General features: G+C 44.3%; 1 long non-coding RNA gene across 1 annotated transcript; it reads left to right on the top strand.

Annotated features, from left to right (window-relative positions):
• The first annotated feature begins 785 nt into the window (after window positions 1-785).
• Window positions 786-11,679, top strand: LOC309840544. The gene is made up of 3 exons (XR_014298657.1): window positions 786-979; window positions 3,478-3,632; window positions 11,438-11,679. It is a non-coding gene; the product is annotated as an uncharacterized lncRNA (long non-coding RNA).
• The last annotated feature ends 2,689 nt before the right edge of the window (window positions 11,680-14,368 follow it).

The raw sequence follows: 14,368 nt of genomic DNA, 5'->3' as shown, positions 1-14,368 counted from the left end.
GAGGCTGTGTGGTATCTGTGAAGTCCCAAGGATTGGAGGCCAGTGCCACCTGGAGGTCGTTCGGGGCTGCCGGCTCTGCTGCCCAGTGAGCACCCTGCTCTCTCTACCCGGAGTGCTCTTCTTCCCCTCCCTCTGGGTGGCATCTGCCCCCTCATAGACTTCCAGCAGCACTTTGATCCAAACTCTTCCCTCTGGTCTATATGATCTGGCTTTCTGATTTCACCCTGATTTCTCTCTCTCATTACAATTGACACTGGCTTCTTTTAAAATTTCTGCCCCAGGTTCCTTGTATATACTCTTCTCTCTGCCTGGAATGCTCTTCAAAAGGGAGGTCACTTCTCTTCCCTGAGATCTCCCTGCATCAGAGAGGCCTTCCTTAATGTCCCAGTTCGAGGTAGCTTCTCGATCATGTCACCCTCTTAATACTCTAAATAGCACTTATCACTCAAAAATTATTTGTAATTACTAGTTTGTCTAGCAATTGTCTATCTCGTCACTGATTTGTAGTAAGCTCCATCAGCACTTTGCACACGGTCTGTACTCCAGTAGGTTTGCTGAAGGAGCAGACGGACGAATGAAGGATGTTTAAGAAACATCACGGAAACAATAATTTCAGAGAACTTCGTTACTTTCCTACTGCTCAGCCCCCCACGAGAAGACTGTCCTGTGTAACCACAAGGGGTCTCTTCCTGTGCTGTTGGGCCTCGACGGGCCAACTGCCCAGAAATCAAAACAGCCACCAGATGGTGCTGTTGACACACTTTTCAATCACAAGGATTCCCGTGTCTAGGCAGGGTCCTCCCGACCTGATTCAACAGGCTGCTGCTTTCTTCTGTATTTCCTTTCCTCCCTCTCCCCTCCCTCAACTTCCCCCGCCCTGACTTTTTTACCTGAGCAGTTGAAAGGGCAGTGGCCTGCAGCAAATGCTGGGAGCTGACAGGAGGAGCTGCTTCCTTGGAATCAGCCTGAAAAAGGAAGGGTAAGGTTTGAAGGGCGCCGCACGGGACTTGGATGAAAATGTCATGTCTGGAGATCTCTCACAGGGGCTGGCTTTCACTGTGAGATTCCATAATTGCAGGGGATGATTTTATGATTTTAAGGTTTCCTGTTTTCAGGAAATGGCATAAACTGTGTAGAGCCTGGCTTCTCTGTTGCCAAAGCTGGATGCACGCCGGAACTCCCTGTGGAGCTGTTGTAAGATACAGATTTCTACACGCCACTAAATCAGGTGTCTCTTTGATGGCCAGAGAAGTTGTATTTTTACAAAGAACTCTCCAGAAGATTCAGTGTCATTCCTCCGGTTTCCCTTCTAGGCCCTGTCAGTCCTGCCTTGTCTGGGCTTAAGCAGGCCCCAGGCCAGGGTCACCCAAGCATGGTTTCAGGGTCTTCATTGTTAACGGGAGTCTCCGAGCCCCCAGCTCCCAAAGATCATATGACCCCAAGGTTTATAGAAAAATGGATCAAATAGATTTATGGTATTTTTTAAGATTTTTATTTATTTTATTTGAGAGAGAGACAGTGAGAGAGAGCATGAGAGGCAGGAAGGTCAGAGGGAGAAGCAGACTCCCCATGGAGCTGGGAGCCCGATGCGGGACTCGATCCCGGGACTCCGGGACCGTGACCCGAGCCGAAGGTGGTTGCTTAACCAACTGAGCCACCCAGGCGCCCCTATGGGGGGTTTTTTAGCTGTAAAATTGCTTAGATCCACACAACACCATAGTACATTAAATTCTGTGAGAAGAATATTAATGTTGGATCACAGAAACATTTTATTCACAGAATATTTCTTCAGAACACAGGAACCATTGTCTAGTGGAATGTAATCTGGACTAGACGTCAGGAATTTTTGGTTTTGGTCACAGCTTCTTTATTATTATCCTTATTAGAGAGAGAGAGAGAGCGCCCTCCGGGGGGTGGGGGTCAAAGGTGAAGGGACAGAGAGAGTGTCTCAAGCAGGCTCCATGCTCGGTGCGGAGCTGGACACCAGGCTCCATCAATCTCACCACCCCGAGATCATGATCTGAGCTGAGATCAAGAGTCAGAGGTTCGGGGCACCTGTGTGGCTCAGTAGGTTAAAGCCTCTGCCTTCAGCTCAGGTCATGATCCCAGGGTCCTGGGATCCAGCCCCACATCGGTCTTTCTGCTCAGCAGGGAGCCTGCTTCCCCCTCGTCTCTGCCTGTCTCTCTACCTACTTGTGATCTCTGTCAAATAAATAAATAAAATCTTAAAAAAAAAAAAAAAAGAGTCAGAGGCTCAACCGCCTGAGCCACAGGCACCCACTGCTTCTTTATTCATAACTGCACGCCTAATGTATTTATGGCCACCGGACTCTGTACCAGATTTGAGGATACCGGCCATGTGACTTTTCTAAGCTATTCCATCCCTTGAAGACTCAGCTGCCTTATCTGTAACAAGGGGCTGGTATTTGCAGTCATGACTCTTCCAGAAGTGTTGAGGGACAAAGAAGTGGTATACAAGAGCAGAGCGTGGTGTCACGGAAGTGAGAAGGAGAGGTGTGTGTGTCTAGCGGGATGTGAGAATTAGTCCAAAACCTCTCTAGAGCTGAAGGTTTTCTTTCTTTCTTTCTTTTTATCTTTCTCCCTTCCTTTTCTTTCTTTCTTTCTTTCTTTCTTTCATTCCTTCTTTCTTTCTTCTTCTTTTTTTTTTTTTTTTTTTTTTAAGATTTTATACAAAGACACAGCGAGAGAGGGAACACAAGCAGGGGAAGTGGAGAGGGAGAAGCAGGCCTCCTGCTGAGCAGGGAGCCCAACGCAGTGCTTGATGCCAGGACCTTGGGATCATGACCTGAGCTGAAGGCAGATGCTAAATGCCACCCAGGCGCCATTTTTTTAAAAAGATTTATTTATTTATTGGTGTACTTGGGTGGCTCAGTGGGTTAAGCCTCTGCCTTCGGCTTAGGTCATGATCTCAGGGTCCTGGAATTCATCCCGCATTGGGCTCTCTGCTCAGCAGGGAACCTGCTTCACCCACCCCCTGCTGCTCTGCCTACTTGTGATCTCTCTGTCAAATAAATAAATAAAATCTTTAAAAATAAAGAGATTTATTCATTTATTTTTATTTGAGAGGCAGAGAGAGCACACAGAGGGAAAGAGACAGGGAGAAGCAAACTCTGCTGAGCAGGGAGCCCAACATGGGGCTCGATGCCAGGACCCTGGGATCATAACCTGAACTGAAGGCCACTTGGGTGCCATGAGCTGAAGGATTTCAAGTTAGCATGTACATTTATAAACATTTATTATAATAGCTGTCAACTGTAATAACTTTGTTGTAATGGAACTAATTCACGTGATTAGTTTTAGAAATCAGATAGTCACAGGTCTTTATAATGAAACATAATTCCCATTCACTTTCAAATTTCTACTGCCTCTCAAGACAACCTTTTCAATTTGTTTAGGTGTCTCTTCTGATATTTACCATTCAGTTTCTTTTTTTTCCCCAAATATTTTATTTACTAGAGAGAGAGAGTGCATGAGAGGGAGAGAGCAGGGCCAGAGGAAGAGGGAGAAGCAGACTCCCTGCTGAGCAGGGAGCCCAATGCGGGACTCCACCCCAGGACCTCAGGATCATGACCTGAACCGAAGGCGGACGCTTAACTGACTGAGCCACCCAGGTACCCCTACGACCCAGTTTCTAAAACAATGTGCTACTTCTTGATTTTTCAATGTTAAACATCATGTATTAACTTCCTCCCCTGAGGCTGAGGGAGAGCTTCTTTGACTGGTGCTGTGTCTGGTTACTGCCCCAACAACACACACGCATCTTCACTCCATCTACATTTTTAGTTCTAGTTACAGTACAGAGCCCTTCAGTCAGTATCCAGTATTTTGTAAGTACTTACTAATTCATTCTCGGTGCCTATTGTGGAACTATAAATTTTCTCTCAGTATGGTTCCACACATCAGATGCTCTCTGTTTCTGTGTGTTGTTCTTTTTGGAGAGTGGGGATGAAAGGGTGTCCCCTGAAACCCTTCCTCTTCCCACTCAAATATAGAATGGTGAAATGAAACAAGATGGGAGCTAGGAGGGAGACAAACCATAAGAGACTCTTAATCTCAGGAAACAAATCGAGGGTTGCTGGGGCATTGGTGGGGAGGAATGGGGTGGCTGGGTTATGGACATTGGGGAGGTTATGTGCTATGGTGAACACTGTGAATTGTGTAAGACTGATGAATCACAGGCCTGTACCCCTGAAACAAATAATGCATTAGATGTTAATTAAAAAATATATATCTAGAATGGTGGTTCTCTGGAACTGCTTCACAGCTGTGATTGCTGTGGGGCTACTCTTGGACTTCTCTCTGCGGGGAATCCCTTATTTCCTGAATCGCACCTTCTTGTCTTATTTTATTTCCTCTTTGTGATGGAAAACGGTGCAAGGGAAATAATTTTTGTGAATTTGAATCTCTGAAAAAAATTCTTTCTTCCTACCATTACTCTTTTTGATGATTTGGATCAATATAGAATTCTAGACTGAAAATCAATTCCCCTTATATTTTGAATTTTTTTTCTCTTTTCTGTGGCAAATCTAGCTGTTGAGAAGTCAGATGTCATTCTGTTTCTTGGTCCTTATATGTGAACTCTTTTCCTCTTTGGACACTTTTATGATCTCCTTTTCCCTTTGGTGGGGGTCTTTGTAAACTAATTGTGCTGGGCATTCAGTGGCCCTTTCTTTTTTAAAAAAAATTTTTATTTATTTTTAAAATTTCTTTTCATTGTTCCAGAATTTATTGTTTATGCACCACACTCAGTGCTCCATGCAATACGTGCCCTCCTTAATACCCACCACCAGGCTCACCCAATAGGAAATATATGGTCTTTGGTTCTGGGGATCTAAAATACTTCCTTTAAATTTTCTTCTCAGTTATTTTCCCAACACTCATTACTTGGATGTTGGAACTTCTCCCTCTCTTTCTTTTTAAAAAGATTTTATTTATTTATTTCACAGAGAGAGAGTACAAGTGGGCAGAGAGGCAGGTGGGGCCGGAAGTGGGGTGCGGGGGAGGGGGAAGCAGGCTCCCTGCTGAGCAGAGAGTCTGATGCGGGGCTTGATCCCAGGACCCTGAGACCATGACCTGAGCTGAAGGCAGAGGTTTAACCCACTGAGCCACTCAGGCACCCAGATGTTGGAACTTCTGAGCTGACATTTGATTTCTCTTATCTTTTCTCTTCTATTGTCCATCTGTGACATTTTTATTTTACTTTGTGGGACATCGACTCATTTTAAAAATGAATCCTTCAAAAGAGTTTTTATACTTCTGTATTTTTGATTCTCAACAGTTCTTTCTTGTTCTTTGAGTGTTCTCCTCATTTATATCTTTTTGTTCGTATTAGTGGATCCAGGCAGGACCGAGCTCTCTAAAATATTAAATGAGTTTTTATTATTTTTCTTCTATCCTTTCCATTTCTTTTCCCCCTTAATTTTCCTTTATCTGTTTATTTTTGTTTTTGTCCCTTATATTAGAAACTTTCCTCACATCTCTGGCAATCAGTGGTTACTAGTTCAAATCTGAATGAGTTGTATGCATGTGCCTGTGCACACCCACGCCGACTGGAGGGTGTGTCAAGGAGGCAAGTCTACCTGGCTAGGGCAGCAACACAATTGGCAGAATGATGGCCCCCAAAGATGGCTGGGCTCTAACCCCTGGCACTTGTGACAGTGTTAGGTTACATTAAAAGTTGCAAATCAGCTGATCTCAAGGTAGATTCTCAATATAATCACAAGAATCCTCAGAGTGGAAGATGGGCAGAAGAGAGTCAGGGAAAGAGATGTGGAAGCCAGGCTGGAGTGATGCCATGTGAGAAGGACTCAACTCACCGTTGCTGCTTTGATGATGGAGCCATGAGGCGTCATGAGCCAAGGGATACAGGAGGCCTCCAGAAGCCAGAAAAGGTGAAAAAATGGATTCTCCCCTAAAGCCTCGAGAAAGGAAGACACCCCTGTTGACAGCTTGATTTCAGCCTGGTGAGACTCATGCAGGTTCTTAACTTGAACACTGCAAGACAGTAAATAGGTGTTTTTGAAGTCACCAAGTTTTTGGTAATTTGTTACAGCAGCCATAGAAAATGGATAAAAGATCCAAAAGTTTTCCAGCTAAGGAAGCAGGGACAGTCAGAATAGCCAGGAAAATGTTTCTGAGACCCGTCGTAGTGGAAGGAACAAGGAGTCTCCGGAATTCAGCTCAATTCGTGGTGCCTGCTATGTCCATCTGGAGAATTCTTCTCTCTTCTCAGTAGCCCCAAGGAAATTCAACTGAACAGGAATTTGGGCCTTTCTAGTGAATCCTGAAATCTTTTTCCAATATTTTCCCATCAAGATTTGCCTCAGGTCTCCCCTACCTCTGAAGGAAAAAGCAAGGACAGTTTAGAATTGACACATCTGCAGTCTCCTTAACTGTTCATACTAGTTTGGGTAGAGATGTAGCCCCCTGACTTGGGATACTCAACAGTGGTCAAACCCAGCTAGATTAGGGCCAAGAACCATGTCGTGTGGCTTGCCTTTTCACTTTCTCAATGATATCTTTTCATGATCTGAAACTAATTAACTTATTAATTAATTCTCTTCATTTTTATTTATTTGAAAATATTTTCATTTTACCTCCATTTTTTTAAAAGATTTTATTTATTTATTTTAGAGAGAGTGCTCATGCAAGATGATGTGTATAGATAGATATACACACATGTATACAAAAATGCAAAATATGTATGACATATATATTTTTAATGTAGTTGGCTTAGGGGTGTAGAACCTTTGAAATCTATGGCTTAATATTTTTCAGCATTGTAAAATTCTCAGTTGTTAGATCTCTAAATATTGTCTCTGCCTTGTTTTCTGTCGGCTCTCCTGACATGCCAAGTGTATGTGTGTTTTAGACTCTCACTACAGTGTCTCTGTTTCTTACTCTCTTACTTTCCATTGTTTGGTTTCTCCATGTTTGATTCTGGACATCATCTTTCCACCAGTTCATAAATTCAGTAATTACCTTTTCAGATGAATTTAATCTATTATTAAATCCATTGAGCTTCTTTTTAAAAATAGAATTTTATGTTTTTCAGTTCTGGAATATTCTTTTAAAATAAATAGTTCTCCTCTGCCAAAATTCTCCACAGTGGCTTTTGTCATCTGAAACACACGTGCATAGATATTTTAAAGTTCATGTCTGGTAACACTTGTATCTATAATCCCTGTAAATCTGTTTCTATTGTCTACTTTTTCTCTTAGTTTCCCTTTTCTTCTTGTGTGTTTGTTATTTCCCATTGTCTGCTGACCATTAGTTTTGAGAAATGGTTTGCTAAAAGAATTTGAGGACTAGAATAATATCGCCTTGCTCCAGAAAGGACGCTCACTTCCCTCCATTGTGCATGTAGGAAGGCCAACACTTGGAGTTACCAAAGCCAGTTCCAGACACTGAGAGACCTTTGAGCTGAATTGCAGTATCCTTGAGAGTGATCTACTGCTGTCAATTTGCTCCTAGGGCGCAGCCGTTTTGTGAACCCCAACCCAAAAGGAAGTGGGTTCATCAGACCATCCTTGTACACTGGCTCACCCCTACGCTGGGGAGCTCTGCGCTCCTTTCCTGGGACACCAGGCCCTACAAATACACCACTGGGCCTTTCAGCCGGATTCTCTAGAGTCAACACACACTTGCTGAGGGGCAGTGCCCCAGCTACGGGGCTTACCTCTGGTCTGGGCCTCTGGACCTGGGCATCTAGATCTTTCCTTACTAATTCTTTGTGATCTTATTAGCTCGCTAACAAGATTTAACGATGCCTTCGAGAGCAGTTTTTAAGATTCTATCTAGTTTTAAGATCTGTTCTCAGCAGGAGGGTTGTCCTAAATTAATGGATTCCCATGACAAGAGCAGGAAGTTCTTTTCAGCGAAGACACTCTGACCACCAGCATTTATTTTTTCACATATAGTATCAGATATCGTCTGGTAGCAAGAGTTGTATTTGAGAATACCTTTGATGGAGAGAGAGAGAGATTCAGTATGCTGGTACAAGAGGAGTTCAGGCTAACGTTGGAGCACAGTCAACCTCCAGTTACAACCCTTTGGTTCTGAGACTGGCCTGGGCAAGAATTTTCATTCTTTAGTTTAATAGTAATAATCATAAAAGACTCTTAATGCTATAAATCCCATAAAGTCCTATCAGAATGAACTGTGTCTATACAGATACATTTCTCTTGAGCTTAAAAAAATACATTTCAACTTCTCCTAAAAGACAAATACATACCAAGCCCTAAAACATATTTCAACTTAGATTTCACAACCCAGGCAATTTGGAAAATAACTGGAAAGTATTTTTGTGACTAAAAGAAGCTCTTCCGAGCTCCCCCCTTCATTACCTGACTCATTCATTAAAGATGCATCATTGGACTTGCACTGTTTTCCTATGCTAGGGCTCCAAATCTTCGGAGTATGCACTCCTTAGCCTCAGAGAATTTATAATCTAGCTAAAACCAGACAGGTGAAAACCATCTGAAGTGATAAATATGCATAAGGCCTAAAAATGAAATGTACATATATTATGGAGTCCAATATCTAGAACAAGCATTGATGAGTTATTCTGCTTCACTGATGATTTATCATAAACCCTCATGGCAGTTCAGAGCCATTGACAACCTTTGGCTTCCTCTGAGAAATTTGAAACTACCTGGGTAATCCAAAAGGCTTCATTTGTTAATGAGCACTAGGACTTATGAATTAAAAAGGAGTATAAAATAATAGGACTTATGAACTAAAAAGGAGTATAAAATATAAAAGGAGTATAAAATAATGTGATCTGGGTATAGGCAAAGATAGGTGTCTGGGTATGAATTCTTACTAGGTCAGTGACCTTGATGGTGTCATTTGACCTCCATATCCCTCTACCTACTCTTCCATGAAATAAGGGTGGGAACATGCTTGTGCAGAACAAAGGGGCTGAGATCAGTTTTGCACTTAGAATATTCTGGGGCTTGGTAAAGTAGTCAATTAAATTCTTCTTCTTCTTCTTCTTTTTTTTTTTTTCTGAAGGCGCAACCATGGTTAAACATTTACTTGGGAGAATTGAAGTATAAAAATGAAAATACTTTGTGAATTATTAGCAACATCATCCACATCAAGAGGGGAAAAGGGAAAATCCGTTTGTTTCCAGCCAAGAGACCTTTAAACAAATATCTTTCCAGTCCCCATACATCTGAGTGGTGTATGGTGTAACTTTCCCTTCCAAAATATCTTGCTGAATTTTCTTATCCTCATACCTGAAAGAATTGGCTAGTGACATTTCCTACCGGTGGTGATTTTGCTGAAAGAATATTGACTTTCTCAGTGTGCAGGGATCAGAGCCCCCGTGAAAAGGGTTCACTCCTGTCCTCGTCACCTGATAATATAGCTGTTCTCCTCTCCTGCCCGACTCGATCCTCTCTCCTCCTGCCTCTAACTGGAACTTTTGACTTTGGCTATTGCATGAATATCATCTTGATTATCGAGTCAATTTATTAAATAGCTTGGGATAGAACATGAATTGCACTGTATTTACCAGTTACCACCCACCAAAACATTGTGTCTTGTTAAAATTTAAATTGACCTTTTTTTTTTTTTTTAAAGATTTATTTATTTATTTGACAGAGAGAGATCACAAGTAGGCAGAGAGGCAGGCAGAGAGAGAGAGAGGAGGAAGCAGGCTCCCTGCTGAGCAGGGAGCCTGATGCGGGACTCGATCCCAGGACCCTGAGATCATGACCTGAGCCGAAGGCAGCGGCTTAACCCACTGAGCCACCCAGGTGCCCCAAAATTTAAATTGACCTTAAACAATCAAAAAAAACTTTTGATAATAACGAGCCCCATTCATTGGGCAATTTTGTTTCTGCATAGCCCTTTAATGTTGATATTCTTAAAGATTTTGTCCTAGGGCTTGTTCTTCCCTCTCCTACTCTTCCTAGAAATCGTCTCCATGCCAAGGATTTCCTTCCCTCCTGCTTTGTATCTTCTGCACAGGTTTTGTCCTGAGTTCCAGACATCAATCCAACTTCCTCCTGAACAGCTCCCGTTTGGGTATCCCACAAGCCCCTCAACTCCATGTGTCTAAAGAAACTAAAAAGTTTCCTCCCCAAATTGCACTGCCTTCAAAATTCTTTAACTATCCTTTATTGACTCAATAACTCAAGCCAGAAACTCTCAGGTTGATCTCCCTCCCTTGTTCCAGCCTCACTGCTAGTAGCTTAGCTCAGTTCCTCATCATTTCCCACCTGAAGTATTGCAATAAGCACTTCTCTGGTCTGCAGTGTTTTTTTTTTTTTTCTTAAAGATTTTATTTACTTATTTGACAGAGAGAGAGATCACAAGTAGGCAGAGAGGCAAGCACAGAGAGAGGGGGAAGTAGGTTCCCCTCTGGGCAGAGAGCCCGATGCGGGGCTCGATCCCAGGACCCTGAGATCATGACCTGAGCCAAAGGCAGAGGCGTTAACCCACTGAGCCACCCAGGTGCCCCTGGTCTCCAGTTTTTAAAATTCATTCCATAAGGTGCAACCCAAGTGACCAATCTGATTACATCATATCTCTACTTCGGTTCTCAGTCAATGGTGTCAGTATTTTCCAACTGATAGAAAAGTGTGCATAAGCATGACCCAGTCATCTTACAAATCTGTAGGGCCCTGGACCACAGATTTGGATCTACTGGATCTCTGGGGATCTAAAAATCTGTGGGGTCCTGGACCACAGGTTTGGATCTACTGGATCTGATTCAGTAGATCTGGGACTAGGGCTCAAGAAGCAATATCTAATGAACACGTCAAACCCCCGATATGGGCGGTTAGATCCCATTCTGAGAAGCACCGCGCTGTAGGACACGTCAGTCCCTGGATCTGGCAAGCACACTCAGTATTTTCTTGCATGCACTCCCTCTCCCACCTCATCTACATCTATTTCCCCATTCGTGTCCTAATCAGCATGCAGGCCAAGGACCAGGAGCCTGGGAATGCCTGGATCCTGACCTGCCACTCACTCATTTTCCTTTGAAGATCTCATGGAAAGAGGTCTATCCCCAGACTAGAACAGAAGTCAGAAAAATGCCATATTATTAATAGCTCAGATTATGCTCAATACTCTTTTGATTTCATGGTTCCCTTGTAAAAACCTAAATGTTAAACATAGCTGAGCAGAGGATAAAGAGATGGAAACAAGACACCTCTACGAAGCCGGGCCTGAGTTCATTTGCCCAACTGATGATCAGTAGCTGGTCTATATCCAGGCAGGAGACCTGGGAGCACAGAACGAGGGTCAGTGGAGTCTGTCTAAGGAGACAGGCCTTACGAAAGTGCACTTATTGCCTGGGAGGACAAAGATTAAGAGAAGTACCATGCATGGCTAGCAATCTTTAAGCCTCGGTAACTGCTCACTCGTAAAAGGCAGCTAATTTCTCTTCCCTTATTTTCAGGGAGGGGCCTTGGAAGGAAGATCATTGGGCAAGGGCTGGAAGCCTGGGAAGAGAGCAGATGCTTGTTGCTCCTTGGCTGCTGGAGGAAGGATGGAATCAGAGCCACTCAAGGACAGAGCTCCACACTCCTTGCCATTAGAGACTCTTTGGAATACTAGAAAGAAAATATATTTGGGCAAAGATTGTTCTTTGCAAAATGGTAACTTTTGATTCAGGAATGAGATAAAGAAATATGAATTACATCTCCTGGAGAATGCAAATGAGTTTCTAAGAAGCCAATGAGAGTGTTTCCCAGGGTGAGATGCCTTATCTGGTTTAATTAAGAGCCCCAGAATTTCTATTCTGTGAGCATTCATCACATCAGGCTTCCTTTCTCCAAAATTAAAATGCAGCCAGGGAAAAATTACTCAGCCCTGGGAACAAAGAGCTCTAAATTCTTTCAAAGAATTTGCAGGTAGGAAGAAGGGTTGTACATTTGAAAGTTGGAAATCTGGAATAGGGATAAAAATTCATATTCTACCTGTGATAATGTCGTTAGTGGATAATGCTTCCTCCAACATCAGATATGGCTCCCTTCCAGGTAGAAGCCGGAATCTCTCACTGGTAACTGACCTAAACTGAGGACCCATACAAGGCACCCGCTCTCAGAGAAAACACTTCTCAGCGTTACTCATGCCCTCTTTCCAGATCTGGTTTTAGCCAGGTTGGGAGTTGCAGCTCTTGGCTGGGCCTGGTGGTTGGGAAGAGATGGAGTCTGTAGCAAGTGCCCGAGACAAGTGGCAGCTCCTGAGGAAGGCCAGAGTGTAGGGCAGAGCATGGAACGTTTGGAAATCCAATTGGCAAAGTACACATGCTCAATCAAATTCCAGAGGCTGCTTGGAACTCTGCTTTTCCTGGTCTTCATGTACCTTCGTGAGGCTTGGGGTTTTGTGCCACATCTTGTCCCTTGAGCTAAGAAAGAAGAGGTGAGGAAGGCTAAAATCAAGTTTCTGGAGAAACCAGATTTCCATTATACCAGCTACAGGCTGGGCTCAGACCTCTTGCCGAAGAGCACTCTTTGTCTCTGCTCAGCCAGCCATTCCTCCCACCCAGGTGCTCTGACCGTGACTGGGGGCCTAGCATGCCTGAGCCAGTCTCCAGCACTGCCATTTTCCCAAGAACAGACCTCAACTCAGCCGTTCGGCAAAGAGCCCACAGGCACTTCCGGGAACAGGTCCAGAGCCTGTAACTCCCTTCTGGAGAGGCTGAGCCCTGGTCACCTACCTCCCAGCCTTGGCACAGTTAGAAAGTCTCTAGTGAAACCTACACCCCCAGCCCATGGAGGGCAGTGTGCAAGAGGCCAGCTCCATGGGTCCCCCAAATTCTAGGAAGGAGAGGACAGAAGAGAGGGAACAGAGATGTCCTGAGGCTTTATATTATACCTATATTTCCATATCTACAAACCAACTGCCATCCGCCATGATGGTACTCTTCCTTCGTGCTGTTTTATCAAATCCTCACAACGATTATGGGAGGAAGACATAATTATGGCCATTTGCAGATGAAGCTTGGAGATGTTAAGTGACATTACCCTTCTTCAGTGGTTCTCAAACCTTTGCATATACAAGACTCACTGAAGGGTTTGTGGCCACTCGGAATGCTGATTTAATAGATCTGGGATGGGGCTCAAGAAGGAGCATTTCCAGCCTGCTCTCTTGGGCCGCCGCCGCTGCTGCTGCTGGTCCAGGGCCCACACTGTGAGACACACGGGTGCCCACAGTCTGGTGGAGACGCAGGCACTAGATGGCTAGCGATCTGTGGGAAGCACGTGGGTGAAGGGAAGGGGGCATCCCGAAGGCCTGGAAGAGGGGTGGGCAGGGCCTCTGTGTTACCGGCTTCTCGTCATATTACATCGGTGTCCCTCTCCTCCTCTCAGCTCTACTTGTGGAGCAAAACAACTCAAGGAATATCAGTTGGGGTTCCATCAGAAGCAGAAACTACACATATTTTTACAGGGAAAATTTAATATAAAATAGTATTAACTATTTATAGGAGATTAACCACTCAGAGAGGAAAACAAACAAACAAACCTCTCAGGAACATCTTAAGGCTGGACACTGAGCTGCCTTCAGCTCAGATTATGATCCCAGGCTGCTGGGATTGAGCCCCACATCAGGCTCCCTGCTCAGGAGGGAGTCTGCTTCTCCCTCTCCTTCTACCTGCTATTCCACCTGCTTGTGCTCTCTCTCTCTGTGTCAAATAAATAAATTATTTTTTTTTTTAAAAAAAAGAACATTCTAAGGCTGAGGTAAATTATTCCAAGGGGGCCCCCTGGATGGGGAGGACGCTTGACGGGGCTGCCACGGGCCATGACAGGGGCACAGGTGGCAGACTCTGGCTGGAGAGCAAGGAAATCCAGCTTCCCACTGGGGCACGAGAATGCCCAGGCCAGGGGACAGGGAATCCAGGGCCAGACCCAGCAGCCCCTCCTGGGGTGTGAGCCAGCCAGGAATCCAGGCTGGGATTGGCAATGACACATACTGGAGGGTGAGCGCTCTTGGGGATTCAGCTCATGGGCTCCTGGAAGCCATGGGGAAGAAGAAACGAAAGCACAGACCCTTTCTCCTGCAGTGCCTCTTCCATGCCCTCCACACAAACTTAACCTCATGCCAGGTGGCAAAGGAGCTATGTTCACAGAATCCAATCTCATTATCAAGAAGTAAGGTGCATCGAGGGACTATCCATTGATAACTGCACCCACGGGGATCCCCTTACTTCGACTCCAGTGTAAGTGAACCTTTTGGAACTGAGAAGCCTGGTGGCCCTGAGAGGGGCATTCACCCGGGTTGGGAAATGGTTAGTGAGGTCGTCCTTGAAATACTTTCTATTCTGTCATGGAAACTGGTTGGAGGAAGGAGGCAGAAAAAATAGTTTGTATGAAGGATCGGAAGG

The sequence above is a fragment of the Mustela nivalis genome (genome assembly GCF_964662115.1).
Source record: "Mustela nivalis genome assembly, chromosome: 9".
In the NCBI taxonomy this organism is placed as follows: Eukaryota; Metazoa; Chordata; class Mammalia; order Carnivora; family Mustelidae; genus Mustela; species Mustela nivalis.
Note: the sequence above shows the minus strand (reverse complement) of the source record. Positions and strands in the feature narration are given on the sequence as shown.